This window comes from Berghia stephanieae, chromosome 10 (genome assembly GCF_034508935.2).
Source record: "Berghia stephanieae isolate SIO BIC M18660-M18661 chromosome 10, UCSD_Bste_1.3, whole genome shotgun sequence".
NCBI lineage: Eukaryota > Metazoa > Mollusca > Gastropoda > Nudibranchia > Aeolidiidae > Berghia > Berghia stephanieae.
In genome coordinates, this window is record NC_088369.1 from 27,044,556 (window position 1) to 27,059,493 (window position 14,938).

Consider the following 14,938-nt stretch of genomic DNA (forward strand, 5'->3'; position numbering starts at 1 on the left):
GACTGTTAATGAATATTAGATTAAGAAATGTCACAGACTGCTTAGTTTGTATATTACTTGATTTCAATTGGTTTGTGGCTATGTGGTCTTGTGGTGTTACACTCGCTTTCGGATCGGACGGTCCTGAGTCCAAGTCTCGCTCGGCGCATAGTTGGAAAAGACTCTTAACTCACTTTCTCTCACCGAACTCGGGTGTAAAATGACTACCTGGCCTTTAACAGCGCTGTCTCTGTCCAACAAAAAATGTATTATCGCCTAACAGGCGTCATGTCTCGGTCTTTATGTTACGTGTTGCTGTTGGATCAGGGACCCTTTGTAAAGCGCTTTGATCGCGTTGAGTCGATATTGCGCTATTTAAAATCTCAATTTTTGTTTTGTTCTACTGCTATTACTCCTTTGTAAAGATTTTATTTTAGTCCTGTATGTTCTTCATTGTTTCACAGTATGTACATCTGTTTTTCCGGGGATTTTTATTTTGTAGGACAGCCCTCGTACTTATTTTAATGCAAAAATGGCTAGAATTACACAATTCAAAATAAATAAATAGATAGGTAAATAAATAAATAAATAAATAGACAGATAAATGAATAAATAAATAAATGATGAATGATTGGTCATTTGAAAGTATTTCATTGAATTCTTATGTATTTTTCATTGTAATTCAATTTGGTTCTAATGTCGTGGATCCTTAATGAACGACCATTGTCAAGTATTGGTTAAACCATAGATTTGTATATTCCAAATGGCTTAACTAACATTTTTATTCTTTTAAATCTTTAAATCATCGATTCGTTTTGAGACGGTTGACACTGTGCTTTAAAGATCTGAACAAGTGTGTATGAAAGAAAGAAAGATATAAGAAATAAACCATCCCAAAAAATCAGTCAACCTCGACTGGGGATCGAACCTCAGACCTTCTGATTACCGGTCAGACATGCTACCATTACACCACAGAGGCATGATTTTAATTAACACTTATATGCTTCACAAGGCAGGGTCCGCGTTTAACTGTGAACCCTCGCTTGTTAATTAACACTTATATGCTTCACAAGGCAGGGTCCGCGTTTAACTGTGAACCCTCGCTTGTATAAAACAACACATACGTTGAACACTTGACAATGTGCTGCGCCCATCTATGGTAATCTCATTATTATTAATTTCTATAATTTGTAAGCTGGAATGAGCACATATAAAATGAAGAGCTCTACAGTGACCTCCCCCCAGGTGACCTCGAAGATACAAAAGAGAAGACTGAGACTTGCGGGGCACTGCTGGATACACAAGGAGGAGATTGCAAGCAGTCTTGTGCTATGAGAACCACCTGAGAGAACCAGAAGCAGAGGCAGGCAGAATAAAACATACATTGACTGTCTGCTAGATGACACAGGAATGGACAACACCCGGGAGCTGCGTACGCTTATGGAGGACAGGGCAGAATGGCGAAGACTTGTGGCTCATTTTGGGCACCCCAAGAAGCGGCCTAAGTAAGTAAGTATTATTATTAAATAAGGTCGCAGGTTCAAACCCCACCACCGCCGCGAAAAAAAAAATTTTATTCTCTATTGTCTTCTGGCACTTTTCTACTCACTTCATATCTTGTTGTTACCAACATAAGTGCCTGCTCCACTCACTTTTCTGAATTAAAAATTCACCCCATACACCGGAGCATATTCAATGTCTCAATCGTTTCTATGTTATATGTTTGTGATGAGAATTGGCTATTAATTGGCTATTAAACTTAACTGCTGGTCAAAATTACTTCGCGATGGTGGTGAACGAATCGGCGATCTCAAGAAGTGGGTGAGAGAGGGATCTAGAAATGACTTTGGGTTTGAAACGAATATTTTGTGTTCGTGGATAGCTCACACGGTAGAGCCACGCTCTCACCTGCCAGGCGGAGTTGTCGTACCAATAAGGTCGCAGGTTCAAACCCCACCACCGCCGCGAAAAAAATTTTTATTCTCTATTGTCTTCTGGCACTTTTCTACTCACTTCATATCTTGTTGTTACCAACATAAGTGCCTGCTCCACTTACTTTTCTGAATTAAAAATTCACCCCATACACCGGAGCATACTCAATGTCTCAATCGTTTCTATGTTATATGTTTGTGATGAGAATATTGGCTATTAAACTTAACTGCTGGTCAAAATTACTTCGCGATGGTGGTGAACGAATCGGCGATCTCAAGAAGTGGGTGAGAGAGGGATCTAGAAATGACTTTGGGTTTGAAACGAATATTTTTGTGTTCGTGGATAGCTCACACGGTAGAGCCACGCTCTCACCTGCCAGGCGGAGTTGTCGTACCAATAAGGTCGCAGGTTCAAACCCCACCACCGCCGCGAAAAAATTTTTTATTCTCTATTGTCTTCTGGCACTTTTCTACTCACTTCATATCTTGTTACTATTATTAAACTGATTTCTGGTCAAAATGAAAAAAAAACTTTTTGTCATAGTGAGGTGGACATAGCCGTAGGCGAGTTACCTGACTCCCGGCACGAATTTGTGAAGAATAATTGTTATTAGTGACGGGAAATGGTGGCGGTAGTCTTCAAAGGCAATGGTATGAATGAATGAATGAAGGAAGGAATTTATGAATGAATGTATGAATGAATGGACAAATGAATGTATGAACTAGAAGATCAACGAATAATAAATGAAAGAATGAATGATCGAACGAATGAATGAATGACCTGGAAAATGGACGATTGAGTGAATGAATGAATGAATAAATAATGGTTTTGATGGCGGAATGAAATGCTTACTTAAACGAGGCAGTATAAAGGCTAGTAATAATATTAATATTATGGGGTCTAATAATAGTTGGTTTCTTTGTTTTGTTTTTTTTTTTTGTTGTTTTGTTCTTGTTTGGTTGGGGTTTTTTTTTTTTTGGTTTTTTTTTGTGATTTCTTTTTATTTTGGTTTGTTTTGTTTTGTTTTTCATTTGTTTTTTTTTTGGTTGGGTTTTTATTTATTTTTATTTGTTTTTTTTTTTTTTGGGGGGGGGGGGGGTTGTGTTTGTGTGTGTGTGTGTGTGTGTGTGTGTGTGTGTGTGTGTGTTGCTCACATCAACATGGAACTGTTTTGAGATGGTTGGTCACAGCCAAAGTCTTTTGTTATCTTGGAGTAATGTGTGGCTGAAGGACAAGTAAAATCATTGTGACTGGACAGAATGAATGAATGAACGAACGAACGAATGAATGAGTGAATGAATTAATGAATGAGTGAGTGAATTAATGAATGAATGAATGAATGAATGAACGAATGAATGAATGAATGAATGAACGAACGAATGAATGAATTAATGAATGAATGAATGAACGAACGAATGAATGATTGAATGAATAAATGAATGAATGAATGAATGAATTAATTAATTAATGAATGAATGAATGAATGAAAGAATGAATTAATGAACGAATGAATGAGTGAACGAATTAATGAATGAACGAATTTATTAATGAAGGAAGGAAGGAAGGAAGGAATGAATGAATGAATGGATAAATGAACGAATGAATGAATGATGTGAACAAATGAACGAATGAATGAAAGAATGCATGAACGAATGAACGAATGAATGAAGAATGAATGAATGAATGAATGAACGAATGAATGCATGAATGAACGAATGAACGACTGAATGAACGAATGAACGAAAGAATGAATGAATGAACGAATGAACGAATGAATGAAAGAATGAATGAACGAATGAACGAATGAATGAATGAATGCATGAACGAATGACTGAATGAATGAATGAACGAATGATTGAATGAATGAATGAATGAATTAATGAATGAATGAATGAATGAATGAATGATAACCCCCACTCGTAGCCTTTATAAAACCTCCAATGGTCGTCACAAGTCCTTCAAGTTTAGAGACTGACCTGACCTGAGGGTCACGATACGATAGCTCAGTTGATAGAGCGCTCGCTTCACGGGCAAAGGGACCGAGATCGATCCCGGGTGAAGTCGATGTTTGCCCCCCCCCCCACCCCCACCCCTTCGTCCATCCTTCAGTGATTGGGTAGCTGGGTCTGTTAGATATGTCGGAAACTACTTTGCAATACTAATCTAGCGTCCTATCAAAAGGGTATCAAACAACTGCTAATTTCCGTCTCAGGATATAGAAACCGGGAAAAACTTCAGCTCCGTGGGCCCAATGGTTCGGAAGGAAAAAAACCCTTGAGCTTTTATATAGAGCAATATCCACTAAACGTGCTCAAAGCGCTATACAATGGTCCTTGACCAACAGCAACACGTAACATGTGGAACGAGACATGACGCCTGTAAGGCCATATTACAATTTTTTTCCCGACAGATGCAACGCTGTTAACGGCCAGGTACTCATTGTACACCTGAGTACAGCAAGAGAATATGAGTAAAGAGCCTCCGTTTCCAATGACTCAACTATGCGCGACGAGGCTCGAACCCAAGTCTTTCAGATCCGAAAACGAGTGTCATACCACAAGACCACAGAAGAAGAGGCTGACTGCCTGGCTGGTGAAAATCGCATGTCTGGATGTTATTGAATCGACACCGGAATATGGTTGGCTAGGTGGCTCGGCGTCACTGTGTCTTGTCTTGTTACAAAGCTCAAGCAATGTTAAGCGTGGTCAGTGTCCGGTCGGGTGACAGTGAACATGGTAAATTATGGTCCTGACGTTGTGTCCATTGGTAAAGCACTTTACACTCGTTTCTGTACTCGATTGAGGTGTGAATGAGGAACTGTCTATAGTAACTGCGTTGATAAAAAAAGAACGCCTAACGCATTTTTTTCAATATTTTGAATAGTGAAAGAAAAACTAAATGAATAAGTGAATGGATGAATTGGTGATGGGGTGGAGGGATGGATGGATAATTAAACGAATGAATGAATGGATAGATGGGCGGATAGATGAATGAATGAATATAAGGATGGTTGGATGAATTAATGAATGAATGGATAAATGAATATATAAATGAATCAATGAGTGACTTGATACATGAATGTATTAAAGAATAAATGAATGAATGAATGAATGAATGAATATAAAAATGGGCCGGTTAATAAATGAATGATTAAATGAATTAATAGATAAATAAATGAATGAATGAATAAAATAATGGGTGGGTAAATGAATGGATGAATGGATAAACTGATAAATGAACGAATAAATGAATAAAAAGAAAACTAACGGTTATTACGAATGAATATTCAATGATAGAATAATAACATACAGGAGAAACAGCTGATTTTTGGTGAATAAGAAATGGTGAATGAAAGGAGATTTCTGCTTCAATCTTTTTTAACAACAAAAAATAATTTAAAAAGACACAGTTTAAAACGTTTGGCCAGAAGAGACATCCTTCTTATTTCTCTGGATTGAAATGACCCACTTGTTTCCCTTCCTTGAACTCCATCAATGGAGACTTCAAGAACGTCCCAGGGTTGAGAGTTTTTGACAAGATGCTTGCTGGTCGTTTTAATCGATCGATAATATATTTTGAAGGACGAATTTTTGGGTCAAAATTTTTTTTAATGTCTTTTTCCAGTGTACGACAGAATTACATGAGAAACTAATGTGACCCACCGCGTCAATTGGGTATTATGTAGGTATGAACTTAGCTGAAGATGATAATGTCTAAGGCTAAAATGGCCAAAAATAGGTATTTAATTTTTTTTTTTGAAGTTTCATAAACAAAAAAACCCATTTTATTTAACAAAAGCATTTATTTTTAATTTAACGTTTTTAAATCAGACTTAAAATTCGATTTTCGAAATAAGGATAACTTTGACAAATACTGTTTTGGCGCGTCCGGTCACATATCAAAAAGGTCATAGCGAGGTGTTTCAATGCTATCTATATCTACCCACGTAAATAGGGGAGGTCTTATTCACCTTGGTCTGCACTGGGAACTTAAAAGTGAAACACGGACTTGTTTATCTTCGAAGGTGAAATAATATTGTATATGAATACTGTCATACTCTGGAGAAAAAAACCCATATTTAAAAATTTGGGCAGAAAACTCGTCCTTCAAATATCGATCAATTTAAATGACTCTCATCTTCGCAAAAACTCTCAAACCTGGGACTTCGCGAAGTCCCAGGTTTGAGAGTTTTTGCGAAGATGAGAGTCATTTAAATTGATCGATATTTGAAGGACGAGTTTTCTGGCCAAATTTTTAAATATGGGGTTTTTTTCCAGAGTACGGAAAGGATAGCATTGGTCACATAGATTTTTTTTTTTTATAACGGCGATTCAGTTAATTTGAATATGATGGATGATCCGGAATAGGCGAATAGAGAATGTATTTATGAATGGATATTATATGAATGAGTGAATGAATGAATGAATGACAGAATAGATCAATGGAGGAATGTAAGTATGTATGTATGTATGAATGAACAGGTAGTTTTGATCGTTACATGAATGAGTTTAAGAATGTATGAATGAATAAATGAATGAGAAAGTGAATCCACAACTGAATCAATGACAGACTAGATCAATGGACGAACGAATAAATGAATGAATGGTTAGCTGTACGTAGTTCAATGGTATGGCACTTGTCTTATTGCCTCTAGATCCCCGGTTCGAGTCTCTATGTGAGTGGTGCTAAGTAGAGTCCATGGAAAATGCTCTTTACTCACATTCTCTCACCCCACTCATCTGTAAGATGTGTGTAAGATGAGTAGGTACCAAGCTACTAGATCATTTCTGTTGAAAAATAAATTGTAATAACACAATGAAAGGCTCGTGTCGCACCATGTCATGGATGGTAAGTGGTGTTGTTACCTAAAGGATTCATTGTAAAGCGCTTTTTAGTATGCCAGGTAAATATTGCGCTATAGATAGAATGGAGTTGACGTCACTCGGGTTATTGTTTCTGTTTTGTTGCCATCCGCGTTTATAAGCAATTCTCACTAAACTGTATTAACCAGACTATAAACGTTGGTGTGTTGGTCCATGATACTTCCGGATGGCAATGTTGTGAGCTTCTTAGCGCATGCCATCTATATAAAAGGGTCACGTATGTCCGGAGAAGCACTGTTTATAGTTAGACGGAATTTATTGGGGGGGGGGGGGGTTGTGTGTTTATCAATCATTATTTTTTTAAAATTAAGGACGAACTTTTGATTTTCAACAGTTTGAGCACAAAAGAAGAGAAAACATATATTCAAATGAATAAATGAATGAATGGATAGATGAACGAATGATTGGATGAATAAATATGTGGACAATCAAATGAATAGATCGACGAATGAATGAATGAATTTATTAATTAATAAACTAATGGACAAATTCATGAATTTATTGATAGATAGATGGAAGGACGAATCCATGAATAAATAAATAAATGGACGAATGAATAAATGAATGAATGAAAAGATGTACGAATGAATGAATGAGTGAATGAATGAACAGTTGAATGAATTTAGAGATCAATTAATTCAAGAATGAATGAAAGAAAGAATGGATTGATAGATGAATGAATGAAAAGGAGAATTAATGAATGATAGAAGAAGGAATCAATGAATAAATCAAGAGAATGAATGAATGAATAAATAGAGGGACAAATGAATGAATGAGTGAATGAATTAACAGATCAACAAATGAATGAATGAATAAAGGAAAGACTGAATTGGTAGATGCCTGACTGAAAGAATGAATGAATGAATGAAAGAAGGAATGGATGAATGAATGGATGAATGAATGAATGATAGAAGAGGGAATCTATGAATAAGTCAGGCCTAATGAATGAAAGTGACAGAAAACTAATGGTTTTAGAATGTGTGTGTGTGTGTGTTTGTGTGTGTGTGTACGTGTGTACGTGTGTGTGTGTGTGCCAACACATGAGATATGACCGTTATAACTCTTGTCTTGTCAAAAGATATCGCAGCGTTCTGGGAGACATTCTTAATGTTGGCGTGGGCGGAAGGTCGTTGACAGATTGATGTTGTTGTTGTTGTTGTTGTTGTTTGTGTTGGTGGTGGTGGTGGTGGTGGTTTTTGTGGTGCTGCTGGTGGTGGTGGTGGTTTTTGTGGTGCTGCTGGTGGTGGTGGTGGTTATTATGGGTGCTGGTGGTCGCTGTGTTGGTGATGTTTGGTGGTGGTGGTGGTGGGGTGGTGGTGATGGTGGTGGCTGTAGTTTGTGATGTAGGTGTTGGTGATGATGGTGGTGGTGGTGGTTGGTTATGTTAGCTGTGGTATGTAATTTTCGTAGAAGTGGTGGTAGTAATGGTAAAGGCGATTTTGATCACACGCTTTATTATCGTCGTATTTTGTTTTTTTATCCTCTATCTTGTTATCACATAGAGGGATTTGTTATCATTTTACACACGAGGCCAAATTCATCTCGAGTCAAGTCTATATTATTAGACTATGTGCGTGCGGCTATGTCGTCTTGTGGTATGACACACGCTTTCGAATCGGAAGGTCCTAGGTTCGAGCCTCGCTCGGCGCTAGTTGAGTCCTTGGAAAAGGCTCTTTACTCATTTTTTCTCACTGTACTCATGTGTAAAATGAGTACTGGCCGTTAACAGCTTTGTCTCTGTCAGAAAAAATTGTAATATCGCCTAACAGGCGTCATGTCTCGGTCTACTTGTTACATGTTGTTGTTGTCGGGGACCCTTTGTAAAAGCGCTTTGAGGACATTTAGTGGAATATTGCGCTATATAAAAAAGCTCAAGTTTTTTAAATATTTTGGTTAACTGTTTAAGAAACATCGTTTAGATGTTTTGTTTTCCCGATGATTTCTTTCCTCTCTCTCTCTCTTCCACTGTTTGATTATACATCCTTTCAGATTTTTATCTTACACAAAACCGACATTTACATATATACAGGTCTGCCATCCGAATGCAATTATGGGCCTACTTTAACATTGTTCTAATGGACAATATTTTGCGTCAATTTAAAAAAAAAAAAATTTAGATTTCCATCACAACAATGAGCCCATAATGAATTGGGTTATCAGGCCTGCAAATAAGGGTACGTAACCCAAATCCCAAGAATTAATTAATTATTAATCTCATATAGTCGTTATATCTATTATATATAATAGTTTACTAGTGAATAAATTGCAAATTGGTAAATGTGACCCAGCGTGTCAAATCGATATTATTTTATAATCTACCACTCAATGAAATGTGTGTCCTACTATCTCGAAAAGGTATTACGTAGGGATTGGAATATGGAAAGTAAATTTTGAAGTGAACTTTAAGTAATAAGAAATGCGAACGTTGTGTTTTGTGTAATGTATAAAAGTGTATTCTTTTTAGAACATAAAAAGTAGTCTTTCATAACCATTAGGCCTATGGAGACAGCAATTGCATGCTACCCTCTGGATAGGACGCCAGTCTATCGCAAAGTACTTTCCGCCAGATCTAATAGACCCAGTTACCCATTCACTGCTGGGTGGACGGGGGGGGGGGGGTCAGAAAAAATCTCGACTGCATACGGGATCGATCTCGCTTCCTTTGCGTGTGAAGCGAGTGCTCTACCAACTGAGCTATCGGGATCTCCTTCTATAACATAACGCATTGTAATCTACCCCCACGATTCATATGTGACCCACTGTTCCGAAACGGGATTATGCCGGGATGAAGAGCACGACAAGAAGCCGTTGAAGGGCAGTTACCTTACTTCACCGAAGTTCCGTCTCCCTACAGAGGTTGAATGTCATGGAACGCCATTCTTCACGCTCAAGGGACATTTCCGAGCAGTCGATTATCTTTTTTGCCAGTTGTTGCCTCCACATTTCTATCCAGGACTTCCTTGGTTAGGAAAGGCAGTTATACAAAAGAAAATGGAGATGGATAGGACACACTTTGAGGAAACCAAAGGACAATATCACATGGATAGCCCTGCAATTGAATACATCCAGAAAGAGGACAAAAGGAAGACCAATGTCAACATGGAGGAGAGACCGTCTGGTAGAGCTGGATGGAGAGGTCTGGGATGTGCTGGCAGGAGAAGGAGAGACCGTCTGGTAGAGCTGGATGGAGAGGTCTGGGATGTGCTGGCAGGAGAAGGGAGAGACCGTATGGTAGAGCTGGATGGAGAGGTCTGGGATGTGCTGGCAGGAGATGGAAAGACAGAAGAGGATGGAGAAATTTCATCGGTGGTCCATACCGTAGCCATCGTTAACTTATTGCCTGACATTGACCAAAAAATGACGTCAAAATGCCAGTCTTTGGCCACAAAAGATAACATATCGTGAGTTGTATTCAATAGTTCAAAGAATGGGACAACTTGTTTCCATGAGCACTACTAAAGACAACCCACTAGGCGGTGCAAAAACCAAATAATGACGTGACGTCAAAATGCCAGTCTTTTTGGGTTTCAGTGTCAGGCTATAACTTAACGACGGCTACGTCCATACCCACTGTGGGATGTGGACTGAAGTATAATAGGACGGATAAAGGTGAATTGATGGTTAAATGGATAGGAAAGTTTTATGCAATGTAAGAAATTGTATATGTTTTCTTCAGCATAATCAACAATAAATTGTCCCCATGATTCATATTGGGGTACGGATAGCTCAGTTGGCAGAGCACTCGCTCCACAATCAAAGGGACCGAGATCGATCACGGGTGCAGTCGGTGTTTGTTTCTGACCACCCCCCCCCCCTCCCCCTGTCCACCCATCAGTGATTGGGTAGCTGGGTCTGTTAGATCTGGCGGAAGTACTTTGCAATAGACTAACATCCTAACCAAAGGGTAGAAAGCAATTGTTATTGTCCATCTCCCCCAATAGCAACCTGGATTAACTCCGGCTCCTTAGACCTGGTGTCTCTGAAGGATCTTTCATATTCATCGTTATATTTTCATTTTCCAGTACCCAGCACAAACCGATAATAATAATAATACCGCGTTGAGGCAGTGGGTCACCTTTACATTCTAAAGTAGCACATTTCTAACCTGAGGTAAATATTCTTGTGCGAAAGATGAATTTAGTCAAAAACTCATAATTTTTAATCATTTATTAGAGAAATCCGAAGAATAAATCAACTTGAAATGTGTTTTTCATTTGGAACAGAAGGCTTGAACCATCATGCTCCGTGTGGTAGCCGAAACTCCAAACCCATCCGACAAATTGCACTTTGACCGTATCTTACCCTAGTTAGTAGCACAGTTCCTACCTACCTACACCTACTATTCTGTCGGACTCTGTTAAAAACACGTTTTTAAAATTTTGGCCAGGAAACTCATCCTTCAAGTATTGATCGATTAAAATGACCCTCATCTTGACAACAACTTTCAAACTTTGGACATTCGTGAAGTTCCTGGTTTCAACGTTTTTGCCAAGATCAGGATTATTTTAATCAATCGAATTTTTAAGGATGAGTTTTCTGGCCAAATTGTTTAAATATGTGTTTGTTTGTTTTCAGAGTACGGCTCAATACTTTCATGACCCAATGATTGGTTCATTCACCGCATCTATCTGTATCAACCACGATCGATCTATTGAACTTTTGATCCCCGATCAGCTGATTGATAACTGATCGATATATCGGACTCGGCCATAAAATCGGGATTGTCATGGTCACTTTTCATTTCATTGATAGCAAGTTATAATATGTAAGTGTATGTAGCAAGTTAACAGCAGCCAGCGGGCAAGGCAGCAGTGGCCGAAATGACTCGGCAGGTATGCCAAGTGGGAACTTAGTTATTTGGGTCAAGTGAAGGTCATGATGACGTCACAAACATGGCCGTTTGTTCAAGGCCGCTTAAAGTGTGAACATGTGAATGATGTCTCGTGTATTGATGGGTTATGTATAAAGTCATGATCAATAAATATGTTCAATAGGTTTTAGCCGACGTATACTTATCTACAGGTCCGATATTCCAAATTGTTAAGGGCTCATTGTTGTAATGGAAATACTCTCAAAATAAATACAATTTTGTCCAATACCCGCAACAATGTTAACCAAGCCCATAGTTGCGTTTGGTTATCAGACCTATAAATATATGCCTATAGGTTTTTGGTCGATGTGTACATTTTTGCAGACTGAGTTCTCCGAGTTGTTATAGGTCCATTGCTGTAATGGAAATACTCTCAAACCAACACAGAATGTTGTCCATTACGACAATGTTAAACTACGCCCAGATTTGCGTTCGGTTATCAGACCTGCTAATATGTGTGTACCTTGGTTTTAGTCATTTGTAATCCACTCTCTCAATTTGGTATTATGTTGGGATAGAAGAAGAAGAAGAAGAAGAAGAAGAAGAAGAAGAAGAAGAAGAAGAAGAAGAAGAAGAAGAAGAAGAAGAAGAAGAAGAAGAAGAAGAAGAAGAAGAAGAAGAAGAAGAAGAAGAAGAAGAAGAAGAAGAAGAAGAAGAAGAAGAAGAAGAAGAAGAAGAAGAAGAAAGAAGAAGAAGAAGAAGAAGAAGAAGAAGAAGAAGAAGAAGAAGAAGAAGAAGAAGAAGAAGAAGAAGAAGAAGAAGAAGAAGACGAAGAAGAAGAAGAAGAAGAACAAGAACAAGAACAAGAAGAACAAGAAGAACAAGAAGAACAAGAAGAACAAGAAGAACAAGAAGAAGACACAAACACCACTCAAAATATTTCATCAACGTATTTATTCCACAAGTAACACACACATATCATTTAACCATCAAGTTCTTCCTTCATCAAATTATTACTGAGCCAGATTTTAAATATCTGCAAGTGTAAAGATGTCTTTCGCTCGTAATGAGTAACAAAAATGAAATACATTTTACTCTATAATCAAATTACCACAACATATGCTTAATTACATCAAACACATCAAAAACCGGGAAATAAGCAGAATAGCATACACTCTAACCAGGTTACTCCCGTAACCTGGAAAGATACGTTATAAAATTTGGCCAGAAAACTCACCTTCAAATATTAATCGATTTGGGGGCAGCGTGGCTCAGCGGTACAGGCTTTGCTTTGTATCCGAAAAGTACCGAGTTCATCGAACTCGAAGGTGAGTTTTCTGGCCAAATTTTATAACGTCACCTCACCTTATCTCAATTTGCGGCGTTGCATTGCGGCTCACGCCTTGGTTATTCCAGTCTTCCTTTAGAATAGGCCATAGAGACACATTTCCCCTATGGGATGAATAAAGGGAATTTTTTTTAAAAATTTAGATGGGCCTCATTGTGTCAAAAACTCGCAAACCTCGGACTTAAATTATTGTTCGAGATATTTTGCTAAGATGGGGACATTTAAATCGATCGATATTTGAAGGACGAGTTTTCTGGATAAAATGTTTAAATATGTGACTTTCCAGAGTACGGCAGCTAACTGGTTAAAGACACCGCCGTAAATCTCAGTTCTTGGTTGAGTTTTATAATAATTTGTTACCCACTGAGTCAAGCTGGTGTTATGTCGGAATGAACTAGATGAAGAAAATTAATTTTAAAATCAAAAAGACTAAAGTTATGAAATTTGCGTTTTTAGATGTTCAAGACAACTAACTCACTCTCTTAAAATAAGTCATTTGTCTTAATTCAAATTGAACACGTTGAGCTAAATATTGATTCCTCATCATCAAGTTCATCTCGCCATAATCCCGGTTTGATAAGATTGGTCACATATATAATATACGTATACCTTCATACATCTCTTGAACAAAATGTGTTATGTAATTATTAGACCCTTGCTAATCTGTGTAATTACCGTGTACAGAGAATGTGTAAATCGCAGAATGAAAGCAATTTGTATTACATTTTTATTTGCTCTTTATGTATTCATTTTAAAAGTTTATGATTGTTAACATTTGGGGAGCACACACAGGCGCAGAAAGTGATACATAGAGCTTGTGTTTTACACGATAATGAGCGCTGTATTATTATTATTATTATTATTATTATTATTATTATTATTATTATTATTATTATTATTATTATTATTATTATTATTATTATTATTATTATTATCATTATCATTATTATTATTATTATTATTATTATTATTATTATTATTATTATTATTATTATTATTATTAGTATTATTATTATTATTAATAATAATAATAATAATATTATCATTATTATTATTATTATTATTATTATTATTATTATTATTATTATTATTATTATTATTATTATTATTATTATTATTATTATTATCATTATAGATCTGTAAAATTGTGGTGCACTGGGTGATTCAATAAATACAATTTGAACGTCATATAGAAGGAACGAAATTGACGTCACTCAACTATTTGTTATTGTTTTTAGACAGCCATTTTGGTGATTAGTTCTCACTATATGATATCAATCAGAACAAAAACATTCAAGTTTACAAATAGTTTTTGTTAATTGGTAGATTATAATATCCGGCCTGCAGATGGTGGGAGTATTTTACCTTAACTCATATCATGATACAAGATGCAAAACACATCATATTTATTCCGTACCGTCAAGTTTATTCATTTTAAAAACTAGCGTTGGGGGTACTGTACAGCCAATGTTGAATATTTGCCAACGAATATAGAATGATTAGCGAATCTAATAATCATAATATACTATTTTTATTATTTGAAATAATGCGAGTAACTTGCACACCTTTATAAAATTAATAGATAGTAATTTTTGTCACTCAAATGATTATTTAGAAAATCTTCTAGGGCAAATTGATCGGTTATTAATTTGACAGTTGGGAATCGCCATCTGGCCGTTATGCTACCAGATTCATTTGCGTGTATCTATAGTCTTTTATTTCCCACCCAATTTCATTGTTTGATGGCGCACTTAAAAGATTCGTCTCAATCGACGTGTTCGTATATGCAGGACTGACACCCGAACTTATGGGCCTAGTTTAACATTATAGTAATGAACAATAATTTGAGTCATTTTTTTTTTTGAGTTTCCATTACAACAATGAGCCCATAAGGAATTGGGTTATCAGATAAAGATCTGAACAAGAATTGATAACTCAAATCCTTCTGGGCTCATTATTGTTATGGAAATCTCAAAAAAAAAATGA